We start from the raw sequence: 9,546 nt of genomic DNA, 5'->3' as shown, positions 1-9,546 counted from the left end.
TATGTTAACTCCTGGTCATCTTTATAGACCAGGAGCTTTTAAAATACCGAAGTTGTAAATCATCAGTTATAATAAAATTCATTCTTGCCTCCAGAGCTAAGGACAAATTTAGAACACTTTGATACATGTGTATTTGTAGAAGGGTATGCATTGTTGCATTAACTGCAGAAACCGAAGTTGTTGATGGAGAGGAAAGTCTGTAGAGTGTAGGGGTGAAAAAAGGGGTAGGGCAGTTAAGAGTGAGAACCAAAACTTAGGTGTCTACTGTTAATGGTCACCTAGGAAAGCAAGACAGGATATATAAAATATTAAAAACAAAAATGAATAACAACGTAGTGACTGGATTCATATAAAAATGGAGGAAAAAGAAAGTAAGATCAAATTCGATCGCACCTAGGAAAATAAAGTACTTATATCCTAGTTATCTTGATGGGTTTCTCAATGTCCTGATTTATAAAAAGGACTAAATCAAAAGTCTCTTTTAACACTAAAAACGAATGTGTAATACATACCATAAGGCAAAGATAATGTAAATTCAGCTAACATAAAGTAAAAATGGTATTCATTCTTAGCTGGCTCTGACCTTTTAGCTATCAGTAGATGTTTAAAATGAATTTGGCGTCTAAATGATATCCATAAATTAAAACATATCCCTAAATCATTCAAACAAGCAAGTTTTAAACACACAATACAAAGCATATAAAAACCACACACTTGTACCATATTGGTGACATTTTACATGCTCGAACAAGGGCTTACACATTTTTGTATGCAAAAAAAAAAAAAAAAAAAAAAAAATCTTTAAAAAAAACTCACTGTGAAACTTCTAGTTTCAGACAGGCTTCTTTTGTCAAGTAGAAAACTACCGTAAGGTTGATCGAATGGTGGATAGGGGATGCAGGTAACAGCTTTTGTAACTTAAAAGGAATAAATATTTATGGCTGATAGAACTATAGTGATCAAAATGTGCAACATGGGAATTCCTAGGTAAGAAACATTCTTAAAAATCTAGCCATCTACATGTCTTTGGCCATGCCACCCTCGACACTCCTGATCTTATCTGATTCTCAGAAGCTAAGCAGGGTCGGGCCTGGGTAGTACTTGGATGGGAGTCCACCTAGGAATACTGGGTGTTGTAGGCTTAAATAAAAAGTCTAGCCACGCACAGAATTTTATATACATAAAGAAAATAGTGACAGCATACTATTTTTGCACTTTAAATGCAATGTTATAACTTAATTAGTTGTTACTTCTGCTTTCTAATGGGTGTACTCCCAGATCATAATATAAATGGATGAATTATGAATAACCAGTTCTTCTAAAATATACACTATAAAATGGGAGAGAACATGAAAGTCACCTGGGAATTACAATCACAACTGTCTATATATGACTGTTTTCAAGTCACAATCACTACAACTTTCTTCTATTGGTAGTTTTATTATGGTCAGATGGTTTGGTTTTAATATTAACGTCTTGGTCATGAAAGGGTAATACATGTGTTATACAATTTGATTGTTATGATTTCTGCTTGATTGCCGAATGTCCAAAAGTTGGCCTAAAACCATAAAAAAAAAATAATTTTGCATGGACATAATAATGAATTTAAGATGTAGTAACAAACAAAAACCACCCAAAATTTGTAGCAGTTTTAACAAAAGGTTTTAATAGGGAAATCAAGTGTCAAGATATATTTCTTTATGCAGCAGCAAAATTAAAGTTCTGGCTTTTGCTAAATATAGGTATAAACAAAGGTTGCCTGTCCTACATGGACTCTCAGCATAAAACTTAAAATGCTAGAACTGTCTTAAATTCATGGTTAATAGCAACAGTTATCAATTACTCATCATCTCATGCTGTTAGAAAGGTCCGCATTTGCAGATAATTGACAATTCACAGATGATGAAACAGATGAAGTCATCAATCAAGATCATGCATACTGTGACTGGTAAAATCTTACACAAGAGCTCATACGTGCTCTCATTCTATGTGAAACAAGAAATGCGATAAATCAATTTTATAATCCTAATTCCACCTAAAATTGATATATATGAGATCTATAACCTAGTATACTCAACAGACTCTTTACTAATTGTACAATTTTAAATTTTTAATTAGTGAGCAGTATCTGGTTTGCAAGTCTACTCTGAGACTTAAACCAGTCATTTCCCTCAAAATAGAAGAGGACAAAAGAACAATAAAATGGCTTGAGCTTCACTGGGAAAAGGACTTGAAATTAAAAAAAAAAAAAAAATTATCTGGGTCCAATACATCCTCTTTTCCAGTTTCATCAATGTACTTATGTAAGCCTAGACAAACTGATTTAAAACATTCTATTCCTGTTCTGTGCCTTTGCACATAAAGCCATGCTGCCTATAAATATTTTGTGTTTCACTGTCCCTACCCCACCCCCTTCACTACTGAAATCCGCAAATATTTTTCCTGAATTTAAAACTTTGATTCTTCTGTGAAACACATTACCTATGAACTGGCATTCCTGATTGAATAATTATAGTACGTACCCATTTTAATCCTAAACTACATTATAAATTAACAAGAGTACAGAGCAGTTTTAGCTTGCTCAATGACAGGTACAAATATTTGAGGGAAGAACATGACGGAAACTAGATTTGAGAGACAACAGCGGCAAAACCCAGTTTTATAGTATGATGATAGATTACAGTGGTCCCCAACCTTTTTGGCACCAGGGACCAGTGCTCCTAGAAGAACCTAATGCCTGATACTCTGAGGTGGAGCTGAGGTGGCGATCCTGCCAACACAGATGAAGCTTTGCTTGCTCACTTCCTGCTCTGCGGCCTGGTCCCTAACAGGCCACGAACAGGTACTGGTTCCTGTCCTAGGGGCTGGGGACCCCTAGGTAATCAACCAGAATATTTTGCATCCAATTATATATTCAAGTGTCTTTTACTATCATAAGCACATGCTATGGAAAAATTTTCAGATACTTAGTGTCAAATCAGATTGTTATTTGTGTAACAAAAACTGAATGCCTGTTTTATGCCAGGAACTTTTTACATTAGCTACAAAGATGAAATGAGACGCTGTTTATCAACATTCTCACAGACTAACAGAAAAGAGCAACATGAACACAACAGTATGACAGGTACAGAAGTAACAAGGAAAAGGGAATGTCTCATTTTCTGGATAAAGATAACTGAGTTTACTACAAATCAGTAATTGCTCCTGGAGCTTTTATTTCTCATTTAATCTCTAATCACTACGATGAAAGTTACCATTTTACCTATTCTATGGATTATGAAATTGAGGCCCAGAAAGCAAACTACTTAATATCTCACTTGAAGTAGAAGGGCAGATATTAAAACTTGGGTCATTTTAACTTCAGTTGTGTCCATAAGGCTCAAATGCAGAGGCGCCAGATGGACTTTGTATGTCTTTGCGTGCTCAGACTTGATCTTCAAATCTCTCGCAAACTAATCGTTTAAGCAAAAAACAAAAACAAAACTGGTTTGGAATGATGTTTGATTACAGAGTTAAGGTAGAAGGGTAGAACCATGAAGCATGAAAGGAAATTCAAGAAGTTGAGTAAATTGTTTTTAATTTGTTTAGTTTGAAGTACTTACATTTAGTACTTCCATTTGAGTTCAGAGATTATAAATAGTGGAGTCATCAATAAGTAAATTTGTGAGGATTAATACAGGTGGTGAAAAGGTGACTAGGGACCTAACAGGTAAATTACTAAAATTAATAAGTAACTAATGAAAACAGGAAGTAGAAACTAGCAAAGGGTTATTACCAGATAAAGCAAAAAGTTTTAAGAAGGTATATTTTAAGTAATCAAATGTTATAGGCTATGTAAGACCACATACATTTGGAGCATATAAGAATATAGAACTTGACAAAATTTTATAAATGCAAATAACTGCATATAGTCTTATTCTCCAGAAATAACAAAATTACCCAAGAGGCTGAGTTTGTGGAAGGGAGCCAATTAACTTTTTAGATTTATAAAATCCAAAGCTGGCATAAATGAACCCCTGACTTCAGAATATATCGTCAAGACTATCTTTTCTCTTAGCCATTTAATTTTCTAAAGGATTCTTCAATTATTCATTTGATGTATCCTCTTATCCTTTTTACTTCCATTTGCCCTTTAACTGGCCATTTAAGTCAGAGCATGGGAATAGAGAGTAGCCCAGAATCTCTTACACAGATGTGGTTAGACAAGTTTTATTTAGGACAGGGAGGAGATGCCTAGAATACCATACTATTGTTATATGAACTTGAGAGAGGTGAGTTATTTTCACTGCCTTTTCAGGTTTATACTATTGTACAAAATGAGAGAAAAAAATGACATTTCTTGCTTATCCAAAATAAGCTCTCTTTAGGAATAAGCTGTCACCTTAGCATAGTCTTCCTTAGCATAGCCTTCATTAAGAATTTAAATACTAGGGATTAGCCTACATTGGAGAAACAGACTCTCTCTTTACCTAAAAACATTAAAGTTTATCAGAAAGACATTAGGAACCAGGCATTGGGCATAATGTGAGTTAAGTTATGTGATGGAGAGGTATAAATAGGCTGCAGAGTAAATACGTTTTTATAGGTAGGTAAAAAGGAGAGGTTTATAAATTCCTACTAGTTTAGTCGCTAAGTTGTGACCTTGCTATAGTAAGAATTCAAGTACTTAACAAATTAGTAGCAATTTACCCAAATTCATAGTTTGATATATTTACTAATCTCATGTGCTCACCAAACATTCATGCTACCTTGTCCCTTAAGAATCAAGTCATTGGTAGTAGAAGCGAACTGGTTTGAGAGGGTTAAACAAGTACATAGTTTTCAAAATTTTTGGAATCGATTTATACCATTTTACTAAGGGAAGAGAAAATCTTCCTTAGGCGAATAACTGAAAACCTCAGTTTTAAAAACAAACAAATCCTAAAACAGAAAACTTGGCTCAAAAATGTCCATTCCTTAGAATATCATTTACATTTTTAGAAAAGCACTTAAACATGTTACCTATAATTTTTGTGAATTACAGAATAATTTCATAAGATCTTTCTTAGAATAAAATAATTATTATTCTTACTATGGCTAACCAGACTATGTACCAGCATATAATTTAGCTATCTAAAAAAACAAATGGCAACAGTTCATTTTCCTAGGTCTAAAATGTGGACATGTCGGCAGCTTTCTTGCTAGATTTGTCTACTAAAATGGAATCTACTCAGCTTTGACTTCATCTTTGAAGACTACCAAATCTCAATTATTTTTCTTGTGAGTTCTTTATTCCCTACAAGCAACAAGCATGAATGTTTCTGCAATGTCTTCTATAACCACCTTTACTGTATTATTCCCACTCGTTCTTTCATGCTCTTCTTATTCCATCTACATTAAAGGCTCTAAGAGCCAGTCTCTTCCCCTCAGTTCAAAGTAGGTAAGATTCTAAACAAATCCTAACATTTCATTGTCCTATGTCTCCACTCAGAACTAAGTCTTCATTCAGACAGCATAAGTAGGGCAAGGAATATGAACTTTGGCGCGGAGAGAAACGTGTTGAAATCAGTGCTGTCACCTTGGATTAGATTATCATTTAACTGAGATAAAGTACACACGATAGTATCAAAAATGTTTCTGGGCACTCAGAGTGCTCCTCTTTTGTAATTCTCCTCACTCTCAGTAAACTAGTATTAATGACCTGGTGTGGCATGCCTTGCTAATTAAAAAATCAAAGAGAAAAACTTGTTATTCCTCAGTCCTTAATTCCAACTGCTATACCTTCCCTCACTTATTAACCACTGTTCTTTCCTTTCTTTGATGTTAACTGTCAGCAACACACCAAGCTATATATAAAGAAATGGATGTGCCATTAAAATTGAGCCATATTTTAAAAGGGTAGAATAAAGGCTCAGAGAAATTAGTAAGGAAACATTTAGATAGATAGAAATGCTTAAAAGGTTCTAATTATTTAGTTTATTTTGTTAAGCCATTTGAAAATGTAAGGTCTAGCAATTATGTTTCTTGTGCCTGAAACATGGTAGGAATACAAATGATTGAAATTAGAGCTAGAGTCTCGATCAGTCCCAGGAACAAAGCAACCAGAGGAAGAAAAACCAGAAATAAATTTGAGACACAAATATTAATATACTTTGGAAAGACACTTTTAAAATAAATACTTTTGAGGATAAGAAATATTAAAGTAATATCTCTAAGGAATAAATTTCTATATAATTTAACTCAAGTTCAGTTATATGAAACACTATTTACCCTAGGTTGATGACAAATTTATTTTGGACCAGTGTCATACACAAAATATTGTTCATTTAGGTATATTCTATACCTCAAAGATAAGGCTGCCACTGTTTTGTGGTATGCTTACAACAAAGAAGCAAACATAAGACGACCCCCACACCCAATGTTCTTTTATAAAAAACAGAAATGCAAGATAAACTCTGCATACTTCAGTGCTTATGTCAAACATAAGTTCTGAAGAAAAAAGGCCATATAATACTTTTAACACAACCATAAGCTCTAAATAGTCAATAAACTACGTACATTTAGAAATTTTGTTCTGTTTAAGCTACTACTCACTTCTCCAAGCATATGAAGGACTGCCAATAGGCTTTACTGTTCTTCACTGGCTGTCTTTACATTTGACACTCAAGTTTACTGGATATTAAAGGGCCTTTTTTTTTTTTTTTTTTTTTTTTACTAAATCTGCTGTTAAATCACACCAGAGAACGGTGGGCTCAATGAGCTTTTTGCTACCTTCCTATTTGTTTCATTTAGGAGAAAGTAGATTACTATTTTCTCCAGTTTCCAGATGAAATTTCAAACAAACTAAACATAAACAGTTAATAGGAGTATGCTATAGGTCTTATCTTCTTGGGAGAGCGGAGGAGAGCAGAGAGCAGGTAACTTTGAAAATGTTCTTTTGGACACTTAAGAATAAATGTATTACTCCTCTCTTAAAATAATTCCAATTGATTCAAAGTATCCACAACCTCTGAAAGTTTCTTTTGACTATTTGCAAATACGGATTTTAAACTGTGTTAACATAAATAATACAGTGCCCAGGAAGAGATAGCATTTACCTCATTTTTCAGGAAGTGAAATTAATCAGGTTGTGTACGCTAACCTTAACCTTTTAAGGTATATTTAATGATTTTAGTTCATATAATTCTCAGATATAAATCTTTTCTTTCTACACTTAGAGGACACTAAAGTCAGGGGTTAGGGTGGGGCAGAGGAAAAGCCATAAAAAACAAAATCCAGTCAAAGTCACATGTAATTCAGAATATTTCCTTACTTTGAACTTTACTCTAAAAAAAGCTTTAAGAGCAGACAAAACAGTAATCATCAATATTTATAACACTCATCTTTAACTCATAAGTGTCTTATCGCAGAGCTTCATTTTAGTCTTTGTAAGCCCTATTACTGGAATGCCAATCTCACAACGCATAAACTGTACATAGCTACTAGAGGCTGGCACATTAACACGGCAGAAAAAGTGACAAAAACTAAATTCAGGGGCACGATAAATCGGGCCCTCCAGTATCAAAGCAAACAGTATTACCTACCTTGACAAACCCCAAACACACCAACAAATTATAACTAGTTTTATATACTGTTGACATTTGTAGGTCCTCTAGATGAGAAATATGTATGTTGACTAATACTAAGGCTAGTTTTTTTCCATCTTCTTGAGGACAGAACTATCTGTCCCACTGGGCTGGCCCCATTTCCCCATCTATTTTTTAAGAGGAGGAAACTTAAGTTCCTGACCATCACTAACCTTTCCTCTCATCTCCAAACTCTAGTGGTGAAAAGTTTTTCTGAAAAAGTTAATGTTTTATAGTTTGGACTATACGGTCTATCAGTAAAGTGTCTCTAAATCTCTAAAGAAACATGTACACCTGAATGCCAACAAAATGTCAAGCACTGGGGTAGGTTACCAAAGAATGGCTCATTTTACTTGAGAGTAGAGATTTGAAACAGTTTCAGAAGCAAAGGCTCAACTTGTGTTATCTAGGAGTGAGTGTGAAGAGGCACTTCAGGTAGTATGGACAAAGGTACAAAGGCATGAAATAGCACAGCACTTTGAAATGGTATGCATTTTAGCCCCTCAGGGGATGTCTGCTACAGTGAACCTAGTTAGCTCTGAACAGAAACCGGAAACGAAGGTTGTGATATGATTTACTCAAATAATGAAATGTAGGATGGGTGAAATAATTTTTTTGAGGAAATGGGTGAAGAAAAGAATCAAGTACTAAGCTTAGTATTTTTGAGTGCAGGAAGCCAGTAGACCCCTGTAAACCTTAACTTTGTATCTGCAACTCTGAGATGGTAGTCAGAGAAAGGAAATAATGGCAAATAGTATTTAAATTCCACAGGAATGTAAAGAGAATTACAGCTTAACGGATTTGTGAATTTGGCAAGTAGAAACAATGAGAACACATGCTTATTAAAAGTATAAATTTGCTTCCATTAGCTTGAAAAATGGCCTCTTTTCCTTAGCTTCAAGTGCACTAAAGCTAGGAACATTATAAAAATCACCTTAAAATCTATTGACTTCATATTTAGTCCCTCTTTTCTAAGATGGAATAAAAGTTACTGTGAGGGTGAAGAAGACACAACTTACTTCATAACGAATAGATCCTTGAAATTATTCAAGAGTTATTAGCAAAATGCTTATTTCATGTTGAGTGAACAAAACAAAAATAAAGCTTAAACTTTAAAATCTTTGTACTCCGTAATGTTTACAGCTTAATTACTAACTTTTCAAGTTCATTCACATTGTTACTTCACTGAGAAGGAAGCCACAAAAGCTAGTACTGATTTAAGTATACGCGAATTAATTAAAAACCTTAATTGTTTTCAAACTACCAAGTCTACAACTAAGACTAAAGGAAATAGCGCAACACTGACCCCAGGTTAAACGTATCTTTTCAGATCCAGCAAACATTTCCTCTTAGCATTGAACAGAGGTGGTTCTGTCAAAAATCCAGCCAGGTTTCAGATACAAATGTCTTTGCTGAATAACTCCTTATTCTCACTTGACACTATTCAAGGAGATGTCTATTGAATCTTCACTAGTATAGTTGATGGCCGCTATACTAGTTTGACCAAGCAGGAATAAACAAAAACAAAATTAGTCTTCCATACTCAATCTGCTAATTTAGACTTTAAGAACTTTTGAACTGTTGAAAATCTTCACATAGCAAGGTTTCAAAAACTAAATCTAAAGCTCACACTTCTACAAAAGTGATTTAAAGTAGTAGCCTTTAATAGTTCATAACAGTGCAGGAATCCTAACATTTATCGAGTGATTATAAAATTTTTAAAAATTTATTTTTAAAAACCACAATAAGGGGGAAATAAGAAGACAACATAAAACTGAAAGTACTGAAAACACCCTTAAAAACAGATAAGTTGGTTTTTATTCTGTATTACTAATCACGCCTAAATTTAAAGAGAAAAGCAAATCCCGGGATAAGATTGCACATTCTTGCAGGATATACAAACAGGGAGGATACGGGAAGAAAATGAGAAAGTACAGACGGG

At 34.1% G+C, this 9,546-nt stretch overlaps 1 pseudogene; it reads left to right on the top strand.

Moving 5' to 3' along the window:
- Positions 1–1,022: 1,022 nt before the first annotated feature.
- Positions 1,023–1,142, top strand: LOC118610999 (annotated as a pseudogene).
- The last annotated feature ends 8,404 nt before the right edge of the window (positions 1,143–9,546 follow it).

This window comes from Rousettus aegyptiacus, unplaced genomic scaffold, assembly GCF_014176215.1.
Source record: "Rousettus aegyptiacus isolate mRouAeg1 unplaced genomic scaffold, mRouAeg1.p scaffold_m13_p_13, whole genome shotgun sequence".
In the NCBI taxonomy this organism is placed as follows: Eukaryota; Metazoa; Chordata; class Mammalia; order Chiroptera; family Pteropodidae; genus Rousettus; species Rousettus aegyptiacus.
Note: the sequence above shows the minus strand (reverse complement) of the source record. Positions and strands in the feature narration are given on the sequence as shown.